This window comes from Ochotona curzoniae, unplaced genomic scaffold, assembly GCF_017591425.1.
Source record: "Ochotona curzoniae isolate NIBS_2020 unplaced genomic scaffold, NIBS_Ocur_1.0 scaffold_4701, whole genome shotgun sequence".
Lineage (NCBI taxonomy): Eukaryota > Metazoa > Chordata > Mammalia > Lagomorpha > Ochotonidae > Ochotona > Ochotona curzoniae.
In genome coordinates this window covers 72,192,623-72,219,499 of record NW_024467122.1, presented here as the reverse complement: position 1 = coordinate 72,219,499, position 26,877 = coordinate 72,192,623, and the positions used below count along the sequence as shown (strand labels likewise).

The following is a 26,877-nucleotide window of genomic DNA, read 5'->3' as shown; positions in this document are numbered from 1 at the left end:
AGTAGCACCTACCCAGCATGAGTGTGGGCTGATAGTGTGGTTGGATGGGTTGAGTTTGGCTTCAATGCCATTGACATGTAAGAGAACTGAATGGGATGTGGGACAGACTGGACCAGTCCACTCCACATACTGGCAAGCACAGGAACCAGGGCTGGGAGCGGACCTGGAGGGGGTTATGAAGGGTCACTCTGACTAGGTGGCTGCTCCCAAAGGTGTACTTGAGGGCTGAGTATGTGGTGGGCAGGGTTTGGCTGGGTCACAGCACCCATTGGTTTGCATAGGAGACGGGGATGGAGACAAAACTGACCCAGCGATTGCCACTTTTGTGGCACAGTTGTGTGTGCATTGGCTGATGTGATGATGGACCAATCCAGATCCTGTACTGGCAAGCACACACGAGAGTCAGATCTGAGATCACCTCAGATTAGGATTCTTTGGGGATTCTCCCAACTTTTTGGACTCAGAACTCCAACCGTGGGGAGAATTACAGGCTCTGTTGTCTGACCATAGAGTGCATGTGTCAGAGCTGGGCACCTCAGTAGCTTAGATGGAGCAGTGGACAGCACACTCAGATGCACAGGGACAATATGGCAGTCCGTTGGTGCCTGCAGGTGATACCTGGTACCATAACAGAGGAAGAAAGGCAAAACAAACTGCTCAACTACCCCAGACAAGGGTTGGCAGCAAATATCTGGGTGAATGGAGACTCTAGGGTGGACCATGTCAGCCAATGGACATTGAAAGTATTTCCTCTCCGTGTACTGGTGAGATCAACAGCTTTTCAGAACTGTGGAAACTACCTATGCAGAACCCTCTGGGTGTGCTCTACCCCGGGTGACTCTGGAAGCCCTGCCTCTTAAAGGGTCCACACCTCAACACCAACCATCATAGTCAGGAGGTTGACCCTCTAGGCACCCAAGAAGAGCCCCACATAGATGTATCTATTTCTAAGCAGGGCGGCTCCAGGCAGCCTCACACACAGTCCTAGAGATCTGAAGTCTGGAGTCTAAATGGATTGGTGAATCTGCATTCCCTCTGGATGCGCTGAGGGAGCCTTCTCTGGCTGGAGAGGCTGCCTAGGCCATCTCCTCTCTCTCTCTCTCTCTCTCTCTCTCTCTCCTGTTTCTGTCTCATGGCTTTGCTGCTAAGCCAAGTCCCCACCTCCCTCACCCAGGACTTTGGGATCTCAGGGACCCACACAGAAAACCCAGGCTGGCTTCCCCCAAGCGACTTTCTTCCTTTCGTCCCAGCAGCAGGGCATGTAAGGGAACACAAGCACCAACTCCAGGGAGTGGGGCGTGGGCAGCTTTGGGATGATTTGGGAGGGAGGCATTATTCAGGGAAGTGGGGGAGGAAAAGAAGATGGGGAGAAAGGGGCAGGATTGCTGGCTCATATCCACCATGCACTAAAAATGAAGCCCATCTCAGCGGTCCAAGACCAACTTCTTCCAGGAAAAACACACACCCACACAACAGTGTTAACCCCCATCTAAAATTAACATCCACCCTCTGCCTCTATTCGTAATTCCCTGTCCGTCTCAGCCCAAGAGAACAGTGACCTGCTGTCTGCTCAAGGTTCAAGGACACCCTTCACAGCTGTGCCTAAAAAAGCATCTAGCACCCTAGCTAGCTGCAGATCTAGTGCTTGCAAGGCAAATGGGAGTGGGTGTTGCCAACAGGGAGGGCAGGGCGAGAAGTCTCTTCTCACTCGGTCATGCATATTTTTAACACACTTGAGAATATCTACCTTTGTGTCCTGTCCCCCCCGCCACCACTATGACAAGCATTCCCACCAAGTCTTAAATATTTACTGTTTCAATGATTGTGTCACGTTCACTGCCATGGTTCTGGGAATTTTAGAAGCAGAAAGTCCTCAAGACCAGAAAACTCTACGTTATTCTGGCTAAAGGAAATCCTTAATGACCACCACAGCTAGCCTAGCGTTATGGGGGAGTTTTCTATGGAGATCATTTGATAAGGAACGGCTTGTGATGACTGGAAACACTGCTGCCCAGAGGAGGCATCGAGGTCAGGCTGGGCTGTCGGTAGGGAAATGGAGGCAAGAAACACATCTGGCACTGATGCAGTGCTGTAGCAGGCAAATCTGCTGCCTGTAATGCCAGCATCCCACGAAAACTTCAGTCCATGTCCCGGCTGTTCCAGTTCCAATCCAGCTCCCTGCGTATGGCCTGAGAAAGCAGGCCTTGAACCCCAATACCCAGTTAGAGACTCAAAAGAAGCACCTGGATTCTGACTCCAGTCAATCAGCTTTGGCTGTAAAATCTATTTTTCAAAAAACTAAAATAATAAAATCTTTAAACACACACACACACACACACACACACACACACACACACACACACATCCTAAGAGGAACCAAGGTCAAGCTTAAACCAGATGGAGAAGATGCGACATCTGGAACATCTTGTCCATCTATCCCAGGGAGTAGAACAGGAGACCATCCATGCTGGCCCTGATCAACAGCTTTGCAGCTGGCCACGGATGGCCAGGCCAGGAGCCAGCAAATTCCTCAGTTCTGAGCTCTGGCATGGAGATTGCTGAGATTGTGTCATTCTTAGTTCCCACATCTGCTGAGCAATCAGAGAGAGAGAGAGAGAGAGCCCCTAGGATATCCTGTGGAGCGATTAAAAACGTTTTCTCTTCTTTGCTCTGGGACCTACCGCTCTCTGTCCTGCCTTTGCGGTTCCAAGGCCTTGGAAGGCCGTCGGTGCCGGAGGGAAGGGACAACTGGGAGAATTCTCTTAGGAACCAAGGGTCAGGAATCTTTGCTGCTTAGTCAGAATCCTGGCTGGAAATGCTGACTCGCCACTGCCTTGCAGAGCAGTGCTTTTTTGTTTGTTTTTGTTTGTTTGTTTCATTTCACAAGCCCTGCTTGAGGTTTAGTCAGCAGGAGACTCGGTTCACAGGACAAGTCCTCGGAGTGCTGCTGGCTTCAGGTCTTCTCAAAGATTCCCCCAGTCCAGGGGATTGCTCTGAGATCTGCATGGAAATGAGTGAGAAGTTCATTGTCCCCTGGGATTGTTGGGTCCGGAACTTATCCCACCGCCTTGAATAGAGGAGTTCCACCCGAGATAAAGCAAAGGAACTTCATTGCTAGCGCACTAGGGTCCAATTCTCATCCAACGCAGTGGAATCTTGACAGGGAACCCGACCATACATTTCACATAGTTCATGTAAGGTTTGGCTGCAATTCTAGGAATAGGCCATTGATTGTATGGACAGGCATTGGCAAGATTGTAGCTGGTCAATTTCTATCACCCATGACCACTTTGGTGGTCGGTCTCTCTTATCTGTGCCCACCCCAGTGGTCAGCTTCTATCGCCATGACCACTTGATGACTAGGGACATTTCAAGTCTCCTCTGATTGGTCGGCTCTGTCTAAGGTGTGTGAGGCCTGTCATGGCTTTACCTTGGTTCCCTTTGTAGCCAGTAAAGCTCATTACAGGAGCCAAACTTAGCTTTGTTTTCTTTATTGCTAGACATTCATTTATCATTGAGCTATTTCTTAATACTACTCCCTAATACTATTTCTTATTACTATCATTCCAGTATTATTTACCTACTGCTTAACACACTATTCTCTTGATTCACCTATCACTCAGCACACTTTAGTACTACTTAGCTTTTACCTTAGTTCCACAGTCTACAGGATTGCCCTGACCTTCCTGGAAGGACCAGCCAAACACATGTGGCCTAGATGTCCCACCACTGTCATGTCATCAGAGCTTCCAGCAGCCAATCCTGAGCATCGTCCTGCAAACATACTGCCAAGCAGCCAATCAGATTTACCAACGTCAGCTTCTTGCTGTGTCAAGGATGCCTCACTCCTCTTGCCCGGCTTCTCCAGGCAGGAGTCATCTGCCAACTGGCCTACTAACTGCCAGGCAGTCTTTCTGCTCCCAGTCAATTTTCCATGCCATGACCCTTTGGAGAGTTCTGAAAGAAGATGATGCCAAGATAGGTGCCTCTTACTTATCTTTCTGGATATACTCCGAAAGAAACACAGAATTGAGAAACAGTAACACAACTTCCACATTTCACGAAAGCTGGAGAGACTCCAAAATGTAAAAGTATCAGCAAAGCCATGAAAACCAAGGGGAGATCCTGTGCAGATGTTACCAGAGAGGGTGGAGCGAGGGCACTGCAAGGTCAAGTCATGGTCTAGGGCATGGAGTACAGGAAACAGGTGCACGTACTGGTGGCAGGAGCGCCACAGGACCAGGATTCCACGAGGCACGATTCACGGGCGCCACACACACAAGAGGCGCTCTGTCTCTGTGGCTACAGGCAAGGAGACATCTTGCACCAAAAGGAACCCAAATTCTAAACCAACTTTCATCAACCGTGTAACATTCCCCAAATGGAGCCAACCTGGAAGACAACCATGGCATCCCTCCCACGTGAAGTCCCTGGAGGACAAAAAACACCTGCTGCCATGATGGATATATGAAGATTTGCCCAGAAACCAAGGAAAGGCAAAAATAAGACTACAGCAAGCCAAGAGCAGATGAAGGTGAGTCACTGACAAGCAGTGATGCCACAAAGCAGGTGCGTGTTCTGAGAACACTGAGTGTGGGGAAGTCGTCCCTCCCACAGTGAAGAGTTGCCCATTGGAAACCAGAAAAGTGGTAACAGAATGAGCAGCGGGCATGACTCTGCAGCCATCAGAGCTCAGGGGGAGAAGCACAAGAGAAAAGCAAGCCACACAACCTTCATTCCGAGACGAAGCCCAATAGTCAAAGGAATCCAGAGAAGAAACGCTGGGGAGCTCTGGTTTGATAAAGTCAACAAACATGCAGCGCTAGAGGCGACAGAGAACACGGTAGTGCTGTGGGGAAAGGCAGAGAGCTGCTTGTGTACACAGACACCACCGAGAAGGATGCTGCGGCCCCGCCCTGGGAGGGGTGAGAGGGAGTTTCCACTTGGCGTTTTTCAGAACATTGGCTTGTATTTGCTCACCCCCAAAATCAGAGGAGGTGATCCTGCTCTGTGCCTCCACACGCATCCACAAATAGGCGTCCACTGCCGTCCTCCCTGCAAGCCCTTCCGTGTCCTTCCGGCTCTCAGCATGCAGAAGGTGCCTTGCACTATTGCTTATTTGTAGGGGTCACTGACTTTATTGCCCAACAGGGCACTTGAGGGTTAAAGAAGGTGCTTCAGGTTCAACCAGGGCCAAGGTCACCTGGGGGTAAAGCTGGTCATCCTCTGGCCAGGGTGTCCCTCCCCAGCCTCAGCTGTCCCTGCGCAGCCTCCAGGCTCTGACCCCAGCCACCCTGAGCTACAAGCAGGGCTCCCAACTCCCAGCACGGCTGCTTCCTCTAAACCTCCTGCCCTTGGCTTTGTCTGCACATTCCTGGGGTTGGAGTTAATATTTACGTGTGTCATCAACTCTAAAATGCACATCTGTCAAGCCCCACATTTTTCCATCTTTAATATAGGTTTTAACTCTCCATGCCAAATCACAGTTCAGTCAGCGGCATTTCTCATATCGGTCTATAAATGAATGGTACAGCTCTCTGTGCAGATACCTGAGATGTGATGATCCATGTAGTCACCCCGTGTGCTGAAACTGCCTGGTACCATGGTCAGCTCTCCATGGACACACACTATATTGGGGTAGAGGGGTGACCATAATGATATAGTATGAAAATATAGCAAGTTATTGTGATTGTGGGTTATTTGATTATAATTCTTTTAGGGTAATTATTTATTCATTTATTTGGAAGGCAGACAGGGAGAGAGAAATGGATCTTCAATCCACTGGTCCACTCACAACGGCCAAGACTGAAGCCAAGAACCAGAATTCCATCTGGGTCTCTCATGGGTGGCTGGGATCCAAGCCCTTGAGTCATTCTCTGCTACTTCCCAAGTGCATTGGCAGGGGGCTGGATCAAAAGTCAAGCAGCCATGACTTGAATTAGTGCTGTGTTATGGTATGGAGCACCCAAAGGCAGAGGCTTAACCCGCTGACTGCAATGACTGCTGACTCCAGGGAACGCTTCAAAAACACTGGCATAGTCCTGCCAGTCTGCCTGAATTATGATTGATGTGAGAATAACTCAATGAACATCATCTCCAGGTGGGCTCTGGCTGGTGCTAGATGCACCTGACATTTCAAACTCTGACCACATAGCGGAATCAACCCACGATGCTCTGGGTCCTCACCCCTGGATTTGATTTTGTCCACCTAGGATGAGCCTGAGCATTTATATCTACCTTAAAGCCAGCCAGACAAGGTGAGAGTGGGCAGCCAGGGTTGGGAACCAGGGGCTGGGCTGTCTCAGAGATGGTTGGAGGCCAGAATGAGAGGCCTGCTGTCCTGTGCAGTGGTTTGGGAATCAGTGTTACCTAGGCATGGCCATGATTTCATGTCTTTGTCTCTGGAACACAATGCGGTTGAACCTGGTGCTGTGCCTGCAGCCTGGACTTCTCTTGGGATCTGTTGTCTGCAGGAACCCAAGCTGAGAAATGACCTCGAGAGTGACATTTCAGCCAGGCCTGGTCCATACACAGCCCTGACAAGCAGGCAAAACAATTCCACTCACAGAGCAGGAGCGACTCCCATGTAGTCATGTCTGCAAGAAGTCCCCAGCATTTTCCTTCCCCAAGTCATGACATCATGGCACCTGGCTGCCAAGGAGAAGTGAAGAGGATGAGAAGCCTGGCATCTCCAAGCCCCTTGGCATAAGCACAAGACATTGTACCCTAACTGGCCCAATGGCAGCTTTTCCCCAGGAGGATGAGGAACCATAGAGAGTGCCCAGGCTTGGACCTCAAATGGAGCTGTGTGACTTCTTTTGTAAGATTTATTTGCTTATTTGAAAGGCAGAGTTACAGAGGAGGATAGAGGAAAGACACACACACACACCCCTTCCATCTGCTGGTTCACTCCCCAAATAGCTACGACAGCCAGGGCTGGGCCAGGCCACGGCCAGGAGCCTGACACTCCATCAGGATCCCCCACATGGGTGCAAGGGAGAAACTCTTGGGTCATTTTCCTTTCTTTTCCCAGGCGCACGAGCAGGGGGCAGGATTGGCAGGAACCATGTTCCCACATGGGATGCTGGTATTGCGGGAAGCAGCCTGACCCACTGAGCCAGAACACTTGCCTCCTGGGGTTCCCGCTTTCAGGCCACAAGACTGGTGCGAGGATTGGAGACACCATCATCACTTAAGCAGCAGGCACAATCCACTGCACGTAGTAGGAAGCTGTCACAGTTCTTCCATCTCCCTCTCTCTGCCTTTTGGTATTTTTCTCCTGGAGAAATGATTATGCCGGGACTTGTTGTGGCATTGCTCAGCAAGCTGGAAAAGGCAGCCCTGCTGATTAGCACACTGGCTTGCAGCAAACAGTGCGGTGGTGTTGACATTTGCAGAGCTTTCTTGCTCAGCTTTAAGCACTTTGCAGATCTAATCCTGCTGGCATTGCCTGTGGGTGATATTTCTAGGGCAGTAATGGACACCCCAAAGCAATTGGATACTCAGGGCATGGGCAGGATAATTGGTTGCCTTTAGGGGTCCAGCCAAGGTAGGTGGGCAGGAAGCTCGTTTAAGCCTGGAGGAAAACAGCGTGCATTGTTACCTGTGCCACACACGGGGAGGCACGCACAAAGTAAATGTCGGCAAGCTGAATAACGTGAAGGAAGGAGCTCACTGCGTGGGCCAAATGGACCAGGCGCTTTGCTCCATATCATTTGCTTTGATATGGATTCATCGCTCATTTTATTTTTAGTTTTAATGCAAAGTTTTAATAAAAATGTTTTTCACTGGAGCTGCCACAGTGCTTCAGCAGGCTAATCCTTTACCTGCAAGGGCCAGCAACCCATATAAGATGTGTCCTGGCTGCTCTTCTTCCCATTCATCTCCCTGCTTGTGGCCTGGGAAAGCAGTGGAGGATGGCTCAAGTCCTTGGAATCCTGTACCCATGTGGGAGACCCAGAAGAAGCTCCTGGCTCTTGGCTTCAGATCAGCTCAGCTCTGGGCATTTTAGCCATTTGGAGAGTGAATCGGTGGACAGAAGATCTTTCTCTCTCTCTCATTGCTTCTATTAGAAAAAAAAAATCTGCCTTTAAAATAAAAAATAAAATAGATGAATCTTTACAAAGGTTCTTACTTATTTCTTTGAGAAGCAGACAGAAATAGAAAGCAATGCATGCAGAGAGGTTCAACCCTGCCCCGCCTGCACCCAACAATTCTTGTAACAGCTAGGACTACGCAAGACAGAAACCTGCAGCCAGAAACTCAATGCAGGACTTCCATGTTGGTGGGCAGGGGCCCAAGCACTTAGTCTATCACCACTGTCTCCTAGGGTACATATTCCAGGAAGCTGAAACCTGGAGTTGGATTTCGACACAGACACTTCTGGTTGGGATAGATGTGTTCCAAGCTGCGTCTTAGCCACTGTGCTAGTCATTCCCCCGACAGCAAATTCTAAATATTGATGTGTTTACTCGGAGGGGTGTCGGGCTCCAGGCTTCCTGCTGGAACATCACCATCCACTGCACACACAGGATCAGGCTCTGAGTCTCAGGGCACAGCCCCATTGGGGATATTGTTCAGTTCTATGAGAAGGGCTTGCTGGTGACTTGGAGAGGTTGCTGGGGCAGTGGGAATGTCTGTTTCTAGAAGACGGGCTGGGGAGAGGGTGAAGGGGGGAGCAGCCCTGCCCCAGAATCTCTTGGGAGAGGCTGCGCGGCAGGGAGCAGCCAGCCCCAGAGGACCTGAAACAGGCAGGGAGAGCAGGTGCAGGGAGAAGTGAGGAGGACCTTGGCGCCCAAGGCCAAGTCCAGGCACAGGGCGTTTCTTCACCTGGGCTCTGTGCTAAGGTTTCTTTGTGGTGCCATTGGTGGAGACGTGGTTCCTCCAGCTTAGAAGCCTGACGGTTTCCTTCCGGGTGCCTTTGGCAGCCATCGGAGGTTCAAGTGAGGGGCAGGTGGAAAGAGCACAGCTCTGTCTCCTCCTGGGAAAGTGAAGCAGGCGCCTCTGCAGGGAATGTGGGAGAAGACGGGATGCACTGCTCTTCTGTGTTCTCTGCTGTGTCTGGTGTCCTGGGACCCCTTCCAGCCCCCTACCCAGGGGAGGCTCGGGCAGGGTGGGGAACAAGCGCGGCTGCCGACCCCTCCCTCTGGCTCCTCCTCCAGGTCTGAGCTCTGGACCTGTTTCTAACCGAGATCTTTTTGCAGTATCCACCAGCACTTCGGCAACTGGAGCCAAGGGGCTGGAAGCACGGCCCGGAGTGCTCCACACCGTCCTCTCCACTTCCAGTAGGAAAGGCGGGTGCAGCAGTCCGGGGGCGCCGCTCTTTACTCCCACTCCCAGATTGCAGGTGTACTTACATGCTTGGGTACACTCACACACAAATACGGCTTACCTGTATATACGTACATATAGTCTTCCAGAAGTTCATGGAGCAGCTGGAATTGTGGCCCAGCTTCTGATCCAACTCCCTGCTAACGCACCTGGGAAAGAATTTGAAGATTGGGGTACTTGAACCTCTGTCATCCACATGGGAGACTCTAACGGAGTCCCAGGCTCCTGCTTTCAGCCTGTTTGGGGGACATGTGGAGGGTAAACCAGCAGGTGGGACAAGGCTGGCTGAGGGTCCTCACAACCCGATGGCAGGGGCCCTGGAGCCAGCTCTTCAGGGGAAGCACTGTGATGAACTGGCTCAGAAGTCACACAGGTCCCTGCTGCCACAGTCTTGTCACGGAAAACAGGTCACACAGGCCAGCCCTTTGAAGAGAAGAGCATCATGTATTTGGCAAGCAGATTTCATTAAAAAAATATATATTTTAGGGGCCAGCACTGTGAAGTAGCAGATGAAGATTCTGCCTCCAAGTGCCAGCATCCCATATTGGTGCCAGTTCGTGTCCCAGCTACTCCACTTCCAATCCAGCTCCCTGCTTATGACGCGAGAAAGCAGTGGAGGATGGTTCAAGTCCAGAAGCCCCTGCATCCTAGTGGGAGACTTGGAAGAAGCTCCTGGCTCCTTGGTTTGGGTTGGCTCAGCTCTGCCCTTTGTGGACATTTGGGAGTGGATCAGTGGATGGAAGATTCTCTCCCTCTCTTTTTTCTCTGTATTTCTGCCTTTCAAATTAAGAAATAAGTAATTTTTTAAAAGAAAATATTTTATGTATTGAAAGGCACATCGATAAACAGGGAGGGATCTTTCCTCTACTCGTTCAGTCCCCTATGTCTACAGTGGCTGGGACAGGGCCAGGTGGAAGCCAGGAACCATGAATTCCATCGAGTCTACCACATGTGGGTGGTGGGGGTCCACTCACAGAGAACAGAGAAACCAGGACTCTAACTGGCCCTGTGGTAGTGGGTGCCAGTGTCACAGAGAACAGAGAAACCAGGACTCTAACTGGCCCTGTGGTAGTGGGTGCCAGTGTCACAGAGAACAGAGAAACCAGGACTCTAACTGGCCCTGTGGTAGTGGGTGCCAGTGCCACAGGGTTAGTTTAACCCATTGCACTACAGACGCCAACGCTAGTGAACCTGCAGCAACTGTGAGACTCATCCTGGAGAGAGAATTTTAGGAGTAGTTCTGGAATTGCTGAGTCAAGTGACATGTATTTTCAATTTTTTGAGAACTCACATTTGTGTCTGACATGTAATTGTCCTCCTGGTATCCAGGCTGGCTTAATTTTAGCAGTAAATCTGAGGATTTCTGGTCTTTTCTCTGTCGCTGCACAGGGATGTGTCGCTCAGCTCTGGCCGACAGGTGGCGTTGTGTGACGCCTATGGGTCATGCTTCAGAGGAAGCTGTTTGCCCTACTTCCTCTTTCTTCGTGGAGAAAGCTCTATGGAGGACGACACCAGGAGTCAGAGGGGCCACCTTAGGGAACAGTGAGGTGATGTTCAGAAAGAACCTGGGTCCCTGGGGCCAGAGCTGTAGCATCGCAGGTAAAGCCACTCTTCACAATGCTGGCATCCCATATAGGTGCCGGTGGGATTCCTGGCTGCTCCCCTTCCCATCTAGTTCCCTGCTAACGCACCTGGAAAGTCTGGAGGACAACCCAAGTTCTTGGGCCCCTGTGCCCGTGTGGGAGACTTTGAAAAAACTCCTGGCTCCTGGTCATTCGGGAAATGAGCCAGCAGCTGGAAGATAGATCTTTCTCACTTTGTGTCTCTGCAACCCTAACATTCAAATAAATAAATAGTTCTTTAAAAAGGAAAATGAATTTCTGTTTCAATCATGTTATTTACTAATGATTTGCCTTCTAAAAAGATATGATTATCCATTCCCTTGGCCTAGCCCACGCCTTACGCTTATCACCTTCCGTTGAGGCTTTCTGCGTCACAGCTGACTTTATAACTCCTTCATGGGCTGCTGTGCCCTCAGCCTCTGCCCTAGGGAGAGGCCGCCACAGACAAGACTCAGCTTCCCCAAATCGTGGCTCAGGAATCTCTCTAGCTACTCTGTAAGAAGTAGGGAGAATGCCCAGGAGAAAATTGTGGCAAATTGCTAGTAAGAGTGCTGCCAGCTCATTTGGGGCACTCCCTGGCACTTCTCTGCGTGGATGCCCAGCTACTGATGCCTTCTGTTGGCCAGGCTGGGGATCTGGGAGACACTTCCTTATGGGAATACCTTGAGCAGGGCCACAGGCTGGGCCTCGGCAGCTTCCTGTCAGGGGAATGATGGCCAGGCTGCCTGTGCTGCTGGGCCATGGTGAGGACGTACTGAGGCGACCCACAGGACAGGTTACAACCACAGGATCTGTATGCAGCAGGTGTAGCTTGGAGCAACTGTGAGAATGAAGAGACACACGAAGGAGGCATAGTGTCCAGAGACCCTCAATGTTATTTCCAGACTCTTTGTCCCCAGCTGGAAACTTCCACAACTACCCCCTTGTAGGCCCCGGTCTCCCAAGGGTTAACTCCACAGCTTAGCTTGGTTCTCAAGGTGTAACAGGAAGGGCAATCATGGCCTGATACATTTAGCCCCTGGCTTGACTGCAATTTCCCTCCTTCCTGCTTCCCCTTTTTACACGTCCTTGGGGGAGCTTAGGTGTTGCTTAAGCATTGGGAAAGTGCTGGGAGGGGCCAAGTAGACTATATAAGAGCAGTTCAACTTTGAATAAAGGGCTTCACTTCACAAGAATGAGCCTCGGCGTGTTGTGTGTGTTGTCTGTCTTGTCTGTCTCATAACCCTAGTCCCTCCACTCGGCTCGGGGGTACGTGGCGATGCCGGCGTTGCCCACACCCCCTTTTTCTTCAAAGATTTTTTTGTATTGGAAAGTCATATTATACAGAGAGGAGGAGAGACAGAAAGATCTTCCATCCGTTGATTCAATCTCCAAGTGGCCACAATGGCCGGAACTGGGCCGATCCGAAGCCAGGAGTCCGGAGCCTCTTCCAGGTCTCCCACACACGTGCAGGGTTCCAAGGCTTTGGGCCATCCTCAGCTGCTTTCCCAGGCCACAAGCAGGGAGCTGGATGGGAAGTGGGGCAGCCGGGATCAGAACCGGCGCCCATATGGGATCCTGGAGCATGCAAGGTGAAGACTTCAGCTGCTAGGCCACTGCACTGGGCCCTGATAACCCTTTTTTAACGCCCACATTCACTTCTCCAGGGTCGGGGGTGGGGCGCTGCTCCTCCCAAGTTGCTGCTCCCTGCAGTGTGGAGTGATACGTGACTTCTGTGGCCCAGACACTTACAGTGGGACCTACAGAGTCAATTAAATCACCGAGGCAGAGGTTAATCATGAAACGTCAGCCACCATCACAGCTGAATGGGAGACACACAAGCCAGCGGGGCTGCTGCTCTGTCTTTATTTGTGGAGGCTAACACAGTCCCTTCCCCCTCCTCCCCTCCCCTTTGCTCTCCTCCCCTCTCCTCCTTCCTCTCCCCTCCCTCTCTCCCTTCCTTTCTTGCCTAAAGAGCCATCTGAGTCCCCGCTGAGTCAATGTGATTACATTTCCATAGGCAGGTGTGTGTCTTGTTTTAGTCACATTAAAATAAATCACTTGGCCACACACCGTCTATGTATCAATCTGTTCCTTTCTAGGAACAGATTGCTCAAAAACCAAAGACCGTGGGGGATGGGGAAAGGCAAGCGGGCAAAGGAGTGAGGGCTGGAAAGCCAGCTGTTTCCAGCTTGCCCTTTGTCTGGTCAGAAGGGGCCTCACCCTGACCACCATCACTGAAAACTCACTGACAGGAGAGCTGCTTGGTGGGGAGAGCTGGGCATGTGCTCACTGAGCACCTACTACATGCTGGCCCTGTGCTTTTAATAATTAATTAATTAATTAATTAATTAATTAATTAATTAATTTTTTGGCATCTGCTCTTTCAGGAGGGGATCCTGGACCACTCCGCCTCTTGGGTTTGTGTTCTTTGGGTGAACACCGTCATACATTGCTGATGTTTCTTTTCGTCTTGGTGGTAAAGATGTGACCAAGTTCCACTCCATCACCCTGGGAGAGTTACTTAGCATCTCTGAGCCCCAGGTTCTTCAGGTGTGATAAGAGGCTGGTAATCTAGATGACATGAGGGAGGCAGCTAGGCTGGGGGTGCCCATATTCCATATCCAAGTGCCCGATTCAAGCCCTGCATCCTCCATTTTCGGTCCACTGTCTTGTGAACGAGCAGGTACAGCAACCAGTCCCCACGTCCCAGGTGGCATTCCACACTCTTGGGTTTGACCCGGCCCAATCCTGGCAGTCGCAGGCATTTTGGCGTGAACCAGTCAGTGCGAGATCTCTTCTCCTTCCTTGTCTCTCTGTCCTTTAAATAAATAAAATAAAAATATTTTGCAAATCAAATAGGTGGCTACAGATAATGGTGTTTAGTGTCTTCTTCATGCCGCTAACCTTCACCTTCTCAGAAATTCCATAGTTTTACAGGTGGAGAAGGCTGCATTTCGGATGTGAATGTGTGTGGCTGTGGATATGTGTGTGCATATCTTCGGTGTTGGTATATGTGTGTTGATGGCTCTGTGGGTTTTGGTGTCTCTGTGTATTTGTGTCTATGGGTGTATGTGAGTGTATCTCTGTGGGTATGTGTGTGTTTCTGTGGGGGGTGTCTGTGTGTGTGTGTCTGTGTATGTGTTTGGGGATATGTCTTTGTGTGTGTGGGTACGTGTGTGTCTGTCTCCATGTGTGTCTGTGGGTGTGTGCATCTGCAGATGTGTCTGTGGTCTGTCTCTATGTGTGCCTGTGTCTGTCTGTGTGGATGTGGCTGTGCATGTCTGGCTGTGTGTGTGTCTGTCTGTTTCTATGTAAATCTGTGCATGTGTGTGTTTGTGGGCGTTTATTCTTTATTCTTGATGAAAACAGTCTGCAGAAGAGACAGCTGAGATTCCTGGAAATCTTGGCACAACAGAAACCTACAACCAGCTCCATGGAGTAGTGCTCGGTCTTCAGTCAGGAAGCAGCAAGCATCCTAGGATGTGCCTGGGTCAGCTGAGGCTCTCCATGGCCATGGTCAGGCAAGATCACTCCCATGCCAAACTTGACTGGGCTGGCATGTGCTCTAGCCAATAGGATGTGCAGAGGTGATGCTGGGCCAGCTCTGGGTCTGAGTTTTAAGCGGCCATAGAAGTGGGCCTGGGGCGATGGCTCAGTGGTAAATCCTTGCCTTACACATGCTGGGGCCCATATGGGTGCTGGTTCATGTCCTGGCTGTTCCACGTTCCATCCAGCTCCCTGTTTGTGGCCTGGGAAAGTGGAAAACAGCCCAAAGCCTTTGGTCTCTGCACCCGCCTGGGAGACCCAGAGAAGCTCTTGGCTCCTGGCTTCAGATCAGCTCAACTCCAGATGTTGTGGCCACTTGGGGAGTGAACCAACAGATGGATCTTTGTCTCTATTTTTTTTCTGTAAATCTGCCTTTCAAATAAATAAATCAATCTAAAAAAAAATCCTAAACACTTAATATTTTTTATGTTCAGGAGCTGGAAACCAACAGCTGGAAGATGCTGCGTATGGAGAGTGTATGTGGAGGTAGGAATGACCTCGAGACCACACAGACAGAGGGAAGCCCAGCTGCCCCAGTGTCCCTGCTCAGCCAGCTCCCAGCCCTGCTCCATGGAGTGACCATGTGAGTGACCCCAGGTGGACCAGCCAAGTCCAGTTCTTAGATGACCATGAACTTAGCCAAAGTCATGAGCAACTCAAACAGCTGGGCTGGCCCCGGTGAACCCACAGGCTCCTGAGAGAGGGGAGCGACCCTGAGCCACCTGCTCTCTCTGAGGGCAAGGCACAGCATAGCTGCAGTCCCCGAAGCAGGCAACCACCATTCTCAGCTTCTACTGTGGAGTCCCCTGGGGAACAGGCCAGGACAGGACTACGATATGTATCAAGACACACACACAGGAGTACATACTCAGGAGCCAGGGATGGGAGTTAGGAGATGGGGAGGGGGCAGGGGCTACCCACAGAAGGGGAGTTTTGTGCAGGGTTTGGAAGGAAGAAGCAGGTGACACCACAGGGATGAGAGGCAGCACTGGCAACAGCATGGCGAGATGCATGGGGAGAGGGAGCTGGGAAACTAAGTTTGGTGTTAGCTGGGTGTAAGAATCGCAGGGCTCCACAGGGAGATGCTACTGGATCAGGTTCTGGAGCTGCATCAGGGACCTCAGGAAAGCAGACGGTGCCAGATTTTCATGTTGTTCCTCCCTGGTAACAGCAGCATGGAGTGGGGAGCCGGCGGGGCGGGGGAACAACTTCCTCTTGAGCAGCTCCAGAACAAAGGTGTGCAAAGCCTGCTTGCCGAGAACCCCCTTGTGGCTCCCCCAAGGACAGCTGGTGGAACCAGGGGATGGCCTGGCCCCTCCACATGGCTGATGAGGAGCAGAGATGTAAAATGCTGGGGAAGCAGAGGCAAGACCAGAGCTTATCGGTCGGTAATTAGCAGGTTAATGACCCACGTCAGGGACATAGCAAGGCTGCTGCCATACGGTAGGGCTGGCATCAAGTCTTCCTCTCCTTGCTGCTCTCTCTTCTAGCAGGGTTTGGAAGCCCTGCTGCTGGCAAGAGCTGGGGTCCACGTGGCTCCTGGACTCCAGGGGTGAGACAAGGCAGCACTAGGACGAAAGAACCCAGGAGACCGTGAGCAAAAGTGCTGTGCCCTTGAGCAACAAGGATGCGAGCTGGAGGGGTGAGGTCAAAGAGACGCAGCTGTGGGCACAAACGGGGGGCCAGGAGGTTCCTAACATTGCTGTTGATTTAGGCTGTTCTGCCCCGTTTACTTTATACATAACCTTAAAAAAATAATTACCCACTAAAAAAATTATTTTTATTAAAGGGCAAATTTACGGAGAAAGGGAGACAGAGAGAAAAATCTTCTGTCCACTGGTTCACACAAATAACTGCAATAGGCCAGAGCTGAACAGATCCGAAGCCAGGAGCCAGGGGCTTTTTTCGGATTTCCCATGTGGATACAGGTTCCTAAGGCTTTGGGCCATTCTCCACCTTCCCAGGCCATAGCAGGGAGCTGGATGGGAAGGGGGCAGCCAGGGCACGTACTGGCACACATATGGGATCCCAGTGTGTGCAAGGTGAGGATTCACCATTGAGCCATCGCCCCAGGTCCAGTCACTCATTTTTTAAAGATTTATTTATTTTACTTGGAAATCAGGGTTACCAAGAAAGGGAGAGACACAGAGAGAGGTCATCCATTTGCTGGTTCACTCCCCATTTGCTGCAATGGCCGGAGCTGAGCCAATCCAAACTCAGCAGCGAGGAGCTTCCTCTGGGTCCCCCATATGGATGCAGATCCCCCATAGGGATACTCTCTGCTGCTTTCCCAGGGAGCTGGGAGTTGGATGGGAAGTGGAGCTGCCAGGGTATGAACTGACACCTGAATAGGATGCCAGTGCTACACGCTGAGGATTAGCTATTACACCACTACTCCAGCCGCTGTTATTCAGGTTTGCAGTTACTAGGTCAGAAACAGGCTCCAACGCACAGCAACCCAGGCAGCCTAATCCTCTCTGGCAAGGATTCTGGAGTGGTGAGGCTGGACCAGGGATTGCTGCGGGGGCTGCGGAGAGTCAGCAGAATGAGACGCCTGCTTCCTGCACTCCAGAGAGCACCAAGGCAACCCAGGGAATGCCAGGGCCTTGTCACTGGGCAGGCGCTCGGGGCGTCTGCCTCGTGGTCACAGGAGAGCTCTGGTGTTCAAGGAATCTGAGCCAAGACAGGAGCAAGAAGGTGCCAGCAGCTTCTGCACCTGCTCCTTTCACTGGGAGAGCAAACGCTTTCCCAGAACCTGCAGCAGGTGCACCCCGCCCACCATCCTCAGGGAGGATCGGGGGTCCCAGAGATGAGCCAATTGTCTGGCTGCTGTTTATCAGCTGGTGTTGCCCCGAACAAAGTTGGGTGTGGCTTGACAGGCAGGGGGGATGGAGCTGGGGCAGGCAGCCAGGCCATTTTACTGCTTTGACGTGTGCTGGGCGAGGCAGATACAGCAACTGTGCACCCCATAGCAAGTGCCAACCAACTTAGCAGTAAGATCAGACAGAGCCTTATGTCAGGCCTCAAGTCCTTCCTGAGTGTCTGCAGCTTAGTCAGTTCTTTTCCATATGCTTGGTGAGGAGTACCAACGGGGAGGAAGAGATCCAGCCCCAGGAGATGGGCGGGGGTGACACGTGCCTTGAGACCCCTTGCTCCTGGGGATTTGTGGAGACTGATTGCACTGGCATTCAATAAGCCAGGGCACAAGCTCAAGGCACTTTCCCTGTCTGCCCTGCCCATGCTGCTGTTCAACACTCCTAGGGGCATAGCCCCATCCCCACCCCAGCTACTGCTCCTGCAACCAGACCCAGCCTTGCTTTAAAACCTCTAAGTGGGCCCTTGTGGCTTCAAATCCAAGCAAAACTGCCTGTCTGGGCCTTGAGACCCATGGCTACACAGCTACCCCTGTTCTGGCTAGCCTCCTGACGAGGGCTCCAGCCAGCTCAACACCTTCAGGGAGATGTGCCAGGGCCCACGTGCACAAATGGACCCCTTCTTCCTCTGTGCCCTCCTCCCTCAAGACCACAATAAGGGGCAACTGACCCAGCCCTGGCCTGGATTCCTACTGACTTCCTGCTGCACTCCATGGAGCCATATACTAGGGGATGGCTCCATTGTTCCTCTCTCTGACATGGGCAGGGGCTGTGCCTCCACCCCACTAATCAGTCCCCATCTCCTGCCTCGCCTTCCCAGCATTCCCAGTCCTCTGCATGTGCAGAGGAGATGGTGATAGCGAGCTATCCAGCTTGGCTGGGGTTTGACCACAAGATGACCAGCAGAGCAGACGAAGTTATCCTTGGAGTAATTCACAGGTGAGTTGGAAGGCTGCAGCCCTCTCTGCCCAGAACAGATACAGGGAGCAGAACTGTGGCTGAGCCGCTGGTACCCTATCCCTCTTCCTGTTTTCTGACAGGAAGCTTGGCAGGTGCTCTATCAGGGACATGGATGTGACTTAGGAACAAAGCACTGGAAGTGGAGCACCTCTGGAAGGTGCATGGGGAACAAAGGGAAGTACCCTGTCGTGACCTCCCTGTGCTAAGCAGAGGAAGTCCTGCCATGTGGGGAGTGTCCAAGTCATGGTTGTCACTGCGTCAGTGTCTGCCGATGCTTGGAACTGGCAGAGGTCGGGATCAGCACTCAACGGATGCTTCCAGCCTGCACGCCTTCTCCACTCTATGTCTACCCCAACTCCAGCCCTCACTCAGGAACACCCCGCTGACCTGCCCTTGTCATGCCCAGGATATGCAGCTGGGCTCTGGGGACCCTCTCCCATCCGCATTCCCTCCCAATGCCCTCTGCTTTATTTTCTCAGAGCATACACACTTTGAGTGCAGGTGCCTAGTGGCCAGCTGACTTGCTTTGGCTCCACCTCCATGGGCCATAGCCATGACCTTGAGGTTAAGATGACTCAGCATTTAACTGAAACACACCCATGCCCAGCATTACTCTGAGCACCTTGCATGGGAACTCCTTTTGGGTCCATCAGCATCCTGCCTGAGGGCCTCGTGAGCGCTGTGATCATGCCCATTTGGGCTCTCCTATTGGCTGTTGTGCCCCAGCATCTTAATGACCGCACTACCAAACGCTCGCTCGCCAGCAGAACCTGGTGGCCAAGAACTTCCCAGAGGATAGCGTGGTGGGACCTGGTGGGCTTATGGCACTTCTTTCCTTCATGCTGGTTTTCCAAGAGCTCGGTGCATATAAGTGAGCAGGGAAGGACTGGCATGGGTCCTGGCCCAGGCAGAGGTCAGTTACGATGCAACGTGTAGGTAACTGTGCATGGAAAACATGACAAAGTGAGGCACGTTGGAACAGAAATCACAGAGGGAGGCAATGCTCTGATTTCATCATTCAACATTCAAAGCAGCAGTCGCTGGTGCCAGGCATCGCAACACAGAGGGTTCAGCCATTGTGTGGGATGGCCACATGTCACCCAGCAGTGCCTTTCCTAGAGTCCCCACCTGCTCTGCAGGGAGACCCAGGTGGAACTCCAGGGTCTCCTGGCCCAGTCCTGATTGTTGTGGGCATTTGGGGAGCGAACCAGAGGATGGAAAATCTTTCTCTTTCTTTCTCCCTGTTGCTCTGCCTTTTAAATAAATGAAAGGAAATCAATAAACATTAACAATGGGATACATTCACCAGGCTAAAAGCTGGAATACAGAGCAGAGTGTGACATGGAACCCCCCACCTGCTCCCAGGGGAGAGACGGGCGGGCTTCATCCATGCTGAGCCCCTACTGGCTGGGACTGTTCCTCGCAAGGCTTGGAGTGGGGCCCAGAGCCAGGTATCCAGGGGCCTGGCAGTAGAACAAAGCAGGACAGACAGTGGGCCACCCACTGGGTGGTTTTTAGGGCCCCCCTCTGGCCTCCCCTTTCCTCTGTGGTGGCTGGCACTGGGGCCCAGCTCCTGGCCTGGGCTGCTGAAGCATGGCGCTGCCCACAGCCACCACACACTTCATCCCACTGCCCCAGAGCTTGGCTGCGTGATGGATGGGCCCTCCTGTTCTCAGCCCCAGAGAGTGCCTTTGAATAATAACTTGGCAAAATTACTTTTTTTTTATACTTCCCCTATTTCTGATTCATTTGCTCTTTCTAAGTCATTCATCTCTTTTGAGTTAGAAGAAGAAAGCAGAAGAATGAGAAGGAGGGGGTGGAGGAGGCGACAGGGAGGAAGAGGAGACCTTCATCCTCCTCCCCGGGGACCCTGCCACCAGCCTTTCCATCAAAGGGACCTTAAGCAACCACACTCCCACCGGTAGGGTTTGCAAATCAAACCTCATCTCTGTGGTAATGCTGCAAGTGTGGGTGGTGAAGGAGGATGGGGGCACAGCGATCTTTCTAGGACTGCTGAAGTTGCCTGGAAAGGCAGCTGCCTCCTCCTTCCTCCCACCCCACCCATGCCTGCCAATCTTTCAACTGGGACAGGAAACAGCAGAGGAAGAAGTGGTGGGACAGCTCCTGTCTCTGAGGAACTGGCCTGAGGCAGACACTGTCCTGCCCTTGAGGAGTCAGTCCACAGTCAAGTGCATGGCTGGGTGCAGCCTTGTTCAGCAGCCTGTGCTTGCAACAGTTAGCACAGAGGGAGAAGGCTCCTGAGAAGACACAATTGGGAGTGTTTGGCTGAGGGTAAGGTGATTGTAAGTCTTAGTCTCCAAATGTCAGACACAGTATTAGGAGGTGTGATTGCGGGGAGAGGATCTGGGGGAGCAAGAGGGAGATGGACCAGCTCATGACACTGCAGCTGCATTGCTGTGTCTGCGGCAGGCACGCACAGGGTTGGTGTGGGGCAGGGCATGTGGGGCAGGCTCAGGAGTTCAGTGAGTGTGACCAGAAAGGCGTGCAGCTGAAGGGGTATGGCCAGACCTGTGCTGTGTGGAGGGTGACCAAGGTGGCAGGGGCTGTGCCACCATCCAGACAGAAATGGATAGGGATAGAGCCCAGGTGGGGCATTTGGGAAAGGATGGGTGTAGGCAGCACTGGGGGAGCCCTGGTGGTGGTGGCTCAGGCCCCTCCTGCAGCCACCAGTGGCAGAGACCTCCTGGAGCAGACCGGGGCTGGGGGCTGGGAGCTGGGGCGGCAAGCAGCCAGGCTCTGGGGAAGGGGAGATGCAGCAGGTGCAGCCTGAAGCCCTGAGAGCACTTGGCAGGGATTCTCAGCTGATTTCATTTGGGCATCCCTCCCATGGCCTTTTTTTATTCACCCACAAAGCTTACCCCTTCCTCCCTGCTGGGCTAAAGTTCCCTTCCTCCTTCCCTGCTGTCCTTCCTTTCCCCTCCCTCTCTCCTCCCCTCTTTTCCCCTCTCTCCCTTCCTTCATCCCTGCCATCCTCCCTCTATCCCTCAAGTCATCCTTCCTCTTTCTTCCTCAACTCCCCAACTCTCTCTTTCTATCTGTTCCAGTTATGCTGACAAGGAGGACAGGCCAAGCTGGTCTGTGTGTCCTTAGGACCCTGGCCATGCAGTGGGGGCGGTGCTAGACAGCTGGGTAGAGAGGCTGGGCACTCCGAGGGGAAGCCAGTTTCCTTCCAGCTTCCTCTGCCCTGACGCTTGGCTGCATTTGCCTGCTGGGAGCTTAATGTCATGTTGGAGTTAACTTCATTTCACAAAGAGGTTGTTATGCAAAGACAGAAGGTAAGAAGAGGTCAAGGGTGGCATTCGTTGCATCAATTCGGTGGCACAAATCTTGTACTCAGCCCCTGGATTCCAAGCCTGGACCTGTGTGGATCCCACCTCCCCCATGTGCCCGTGGCCTCTGCAGCCTCCCTGTGCACCAGTCTCCCTGTGTACCAGCCTCAGGCCTGGCAGGAGCCTAGTTCTTTAATCCCCAGCCTCCAAGGCCTGGCCATTTTGTACAATATAGATAGCTTTTCTCTCCTTCTAGTGGGAGGGAAACAGCCCTCAACCTGTGTGCCCTAAGGAACATCAGGGATCTTAAGACAACACCACAGATCAGCTCTGCATTTTACTTTATTATTATTATCTTAAGATTTGTTTATTTTATTGGAAAGGTCGATCTACACAGAGAAGGAGATATAGAAAGATTTTTTGTCCACGGGTTCACTCCCCAAATGACCTCAATGGCCAGAAATGAGCCAATCCGACGCCCAGAATCAGGAGTTTCTTCTGGGTCTCCCACTCAGGTGCAGGGTCCCAAAGTTTTGAAACATCCTCTACTGCTTTTCCCGGCCACAAGCAGGGAGCTGTATGGGAAGCAGAGCAAGTGGGACATGAACCAGCACCCATATGGGATCCCGGCATTTGCAAGGCGAGGATTTATCTGTTTAGTCATCGTGCCGGGTCCCTGTTTTATTCTTTAAATGTTACATAGGTAAATGCATGGGTCACACAAGTAATACCCTAAGGACAAGGACCAGATGGGAAGCATTTGGGCCTCGCCAGTCCTCCACCCCAGGCACCTGTTTATACCCACCCTTAGACACACATCACTTCCTCTGTCACCCGGAGATCAAACACCTGCTACTTGTTCCCTTTTCCTTTGTTGGGCTTCTTTTTAAAACAAAGCTATCCAGTGAATTGATGTTTATCATGCGCTTTATAGAGGGACAGAAAGACACATGTGAAATGACAACTGCCACACCCCAGGCCCCAGGTCTGCCTTGGGCTCCCACTCTAGGGTGGATGAAGATGCCTCTGGGTGCTCTTCTGGAACGGGCTCTGCACCCGCAGGCCTTCACATGTGATGACCTCACAGTGATGCAGCGACAGTTCAGAGGGGTCAAACAACACGTCCAAGGCCACGGGGCTCTCAGGCAAGGGCAAGGGCAATGCACATCTTGGGCCCCACCTCCCATTGCACACCTAGCAGGTATCTGCCCAGAACCAGTCTCAGCAGGTACCTCCAATCCCCCTCTGGCCTTGACTTTGCCCTCCAATCCCCCTCTGGCCTTGACTTTGCCCTCCATGGCTGGTGACACACTCAGCACCACCCCTCCTCAACCCGTCCATGAGCACCCCCGGCCCTGGCCCAGGTGCAGCACAGGGGGCGGTTCCTGCCTAATCCTTTGTCTCCCTGGCCTACTGTCCAAGCTGCCCATTGTTGTCACCACAAAAAGATACAAAGTCATTCCTTTATTTGATGTTTGTGTTCTCAGATCACAAGTGACAGAGGCAAGGCAAGTCCCTTCACAGTCCCCTGGCCCCTTTGGGAAGTGACAGCCAGGCAAAGTCCACTCTTCCTCCATCCGAGCTAGATTTGAGGGGTACAGGCCTGGTGTTGGGGCAGGCACGAGCTGACCCCCAAGCTGTGTCTTCATCTCAGCTTCCTCCATCCTGTGTGTGCTTGTCTGCCATGGGCCACCATGTGTCCACAGCCCTGCCAACAGCTGGGGATACAGGATCAGGCTGCCATTAGGTACCACAGGCTGGCGCTCATCTGGACCCCCCGGGGCCTGCCTGTCTGCTTACCTGTCTAACTCTGACATCCCAGCAAGGCCTCTACCTCCGCCAGGCCTGCTGATCAAACTGATCTAACAGGTGAGCGCCGTTGTCTGCACACAGCGCTTCCCGCCACGAAACACGGAGGCTTTGCAGCAAAGGAACGCTTTGGAGCAAGGCGCCCAGACCCGCGCCTCTCACTAACCCAGGCGTGGGCGGGGAAACCGGCCTCCCCTTCCCAGCCCCACAAACCTCCGGAGATCCCTGATTCTGCAGCGCCCTCTCGTGTCAGCTGAAGCACGTCCATAGACAAGATCCAGGACGGGAACACGGGGTAAGGCAGGCACATGGGCTGGTTATTATGGCTTCTAGAACCCCATGCTCATGTTTGTGCACCTACTCCCACCCGCCGCACAGCACCCAGTCCTGCAGGTGCCATGTATGCATGCAAACCTGTTAGGAGCCCAGACCGGAGGATGGGGGTGCCAGGGCTTGTGCGGAACGTGGCCAGGGGGCCTGCAGTGGGTGCCTGCAATGAGTAGAGGTGAGATCATATGTGGGGAGGCAGGGGAGGGCGTTACCACAGCTGTTCTCAGTCCAAGGGGAAGGAAACAGGTTCAGGAAGAGGGCATCCCTGTCCCCTATTTGGTGCCAAAAAAACAGAATCCTGTCTGCAGAGACCCTGGCCTTGGCTGCCTCTCCCACTTCTGTGCCCAGCTCCATGGGGCCGAGGCTCTGTGCAAGCAGGAATTCCTTTCCTGCCTGCAGACGGAGCCAAGGAGGCCACCCAGGGCAAGAGGCAGCTGGGCACACACTCAGCTCGAGTCTTACTCACTCACTCAGCACTTGGGATGGAGGGAGGCCATGAACCCATTTCACAGGTAAAGAAGCAAAGGTGGAGAGGAGGCCAGGATTGCCCGGATGAATGTGGCTGAGCTCCGGGGTCCAGGCCCTTGGGCTCTCATGGTTCAACAGACAGCACACGGAGAGGCTGGCATCGGCTCATCAAGAGAAGGGTGAGGCCAAGACATGGGACAGGAAGGGAAACTGAGGCACACATGGGCAGTGGGAGTTGATGTGCTGTTGACATCTGCTGTGGGAACACATCTAGAACAGGGGGGCAATACACACTGCAGGCTGCATCCCCCATGCCTGTGGGAACAGAATCTCTAGGTGTGGGCCCAGAGTCTGCCTCTGGCTCTGCTGTGTGGCAAGGGGTGCTAATGCCTACACCCACTTCGAGATGCACCAGGAGGGTAAGATGAACTGGCAGGTACGGGAGCAGGGGACACACGACAAGGTGTTAACTGAGCAGTCTCGCGCGGTTCTTTCCACTTTGTGTATGTCTGAGAATTCTCCTAAGAAGATGCTGGGAGGGGAATTCCCTAGTCAGGGAGCCGTGGGGGGCTGCTACTGTGGAAGCACCTGCGTGGAGGCTCCAAGCTTGTTCCTCACACCCCTTCCCACTGGCCCGGGGTGTTTTTTCCCTACAACTTGTTCTTCTTATTGAAGAAAAACAGACTTAGTCAAAAAAAGCCTGGAGCCCATGTTGTCATCAGATTCTTCAGACTCTTCTTCGCTTCCCCTTCCTTCTCAGCTGCAGCAGCGGTGGTGGGCGCAGGGCCTTCCGCTGGGGAAGCATCTGCTGCCAGGGCTGGTCCACCAACCTTGACATTGCAGATGAGGCTCCTGATGTTGACACTAGCCAGGGCTTTGGTGAACAAGCCAGGCCAGAAGAGCTCCACGTTGGTGGATCTTGTCCTCCGTGATGGTCACCTTGTCATTGTGCGGGATGAGGGTTGAACAGATGCAAATAAGCTCAGAGACAGAGGCCATGGTGCTTGCGGGTGCAGGGCTGGTGCTGCCGGACGTGGTGCTAGTCACCTGGAAATGGCGGAGATGAACTGATTCAGTAGACAAATGATGGCTGTCCATGTGCTCAAGAACAGTAGATCAAAATGAACCAAACACATGTCATCAGGAAAGATGTGGAAGGCACAGAGACCCCAGTGGCACCAGTGGAGAAGGGAAAACACACGGGAGAGACTCAACAGCTGCCCTACGTGCTTTGGCTCTCCATGTACACCTTAGAATCAGCTTGCCAACCTCTCCTGTGAAAACTTGCTGGGAGTTGATGAGGATGAAGATACGGATGAGTCAATGCAGAAGAGGTCAGTCAACGTGAAGACACAGCAATGGAAATGATCCAACAGGAAGCAGAGGAGAAGAGTCCCACGGCCTGTCGGGGAGATGAAACAGTTTAACATACAAGCAACTGGAGTGACAGGAAGGGGAAGAGGAAACAGTTTATAGGAAGAGAAAACAGCTGAAATGTTTCCAGTGTAGTGAAAATTATAAGCCCATATATACAAGGAGTTCAATAAACTCCAACGGGAAGAAAATCATACCAAGGCACGTCATAACAAATGATGATAAAGCGACTGAGATAAAATCTTACAAGTGGTGAAATAAAGATAGACAGCGTACAGGGGAACAGAGACAATGGCCTCTGGCTTCCTGTCAGAAACCACAGGCACCGGGACACAGCCGAGGGTCACCTGGAAGGAAAAGAGAAGTCGACTGGCGATGCTCGCGTTTGCAAACACGAGTCAGACCGACTTCAGAAAACAGACAGGGCTAACGGAAGCATCAACAGGCCCACACTGCAGAAGTTGACAAAGAATGGTCTTCACTCCGAAGGAAAATTACACTACATGCAAATGTGTATGCACAACAATAAGAAGAACCAGAAATGGTAAATATGTGTACAGACATAAAAGATACTGCTATGATTTTTTTAAAAATTTTTGACAATCTTGACATAATTAGGGCAAAAAGGTTCAAGCACTACAGGAAGATGGGCAAGACAATCAGTTCCGTATTGTTTCCTTAATATATCTGATGTAAAAGGAGATTTTAAGGGAGAAGCCCCACCCAGTCTCCCACCCACCCCAGGTCCTGAATGTGGGGCATGCTCTGAGGGTCTTGCTCAAGTGGTTTTGATAGTTCAACAGTTCTGAATTGCTGCCAATCTCGCCATTCCAAGCACGATGAGGTTGTTGGAGAATCCACTGATTGACATAGTCCATCATATAGTCTCCATTTGCCCAGTATTTTCATTGCCAACATATAGCTGAGGTGGTTGATTGACCTGGTCTGTCCTCTGTCATTTGATGGTTAGCGTTCTGAGTCTGAAAGCTCGATTGGGGGGATCCCCAAAGAAACTTTGTCTGGGGTGTTCCCAGACCAGATTCTTGAATGTACTAGCAAGGATACTGCTATGATTTTAAATATTTTTAAAAGACAATAGTTTATGTGCTGGTGTTGTGGTGTGATAAGCTAAGCCTTCATCTGTGGTGCTGGCATCCCACATGGATGCCAGTTCAAGTTCTGGCTGCTCTATTTCCACTTAAGCTCCCTGCGAGTATGCTGGCAAAGCAGCAGAAGATGGCCCAAGTCCTTGGGACCTTCCACCCATGCGGGAGACCCAGAAGAAGCTCTAGA

The 26,877-nt window shown here is 52.1% G+C and overlaps 1 pseudogene; it reads right to left on the bottom strand.

Moving 5' to 3' along the window:
• Positions 1-24,876: 24,876 nt before the first annotated feature.
• LOC121148419 lies at positions 24,877-25,236 on the bottom strand (annotated as a pseudogene).
• Between the last annotated feature and the right edge of the window lie 1,641 nt (positions 25,237-26,877).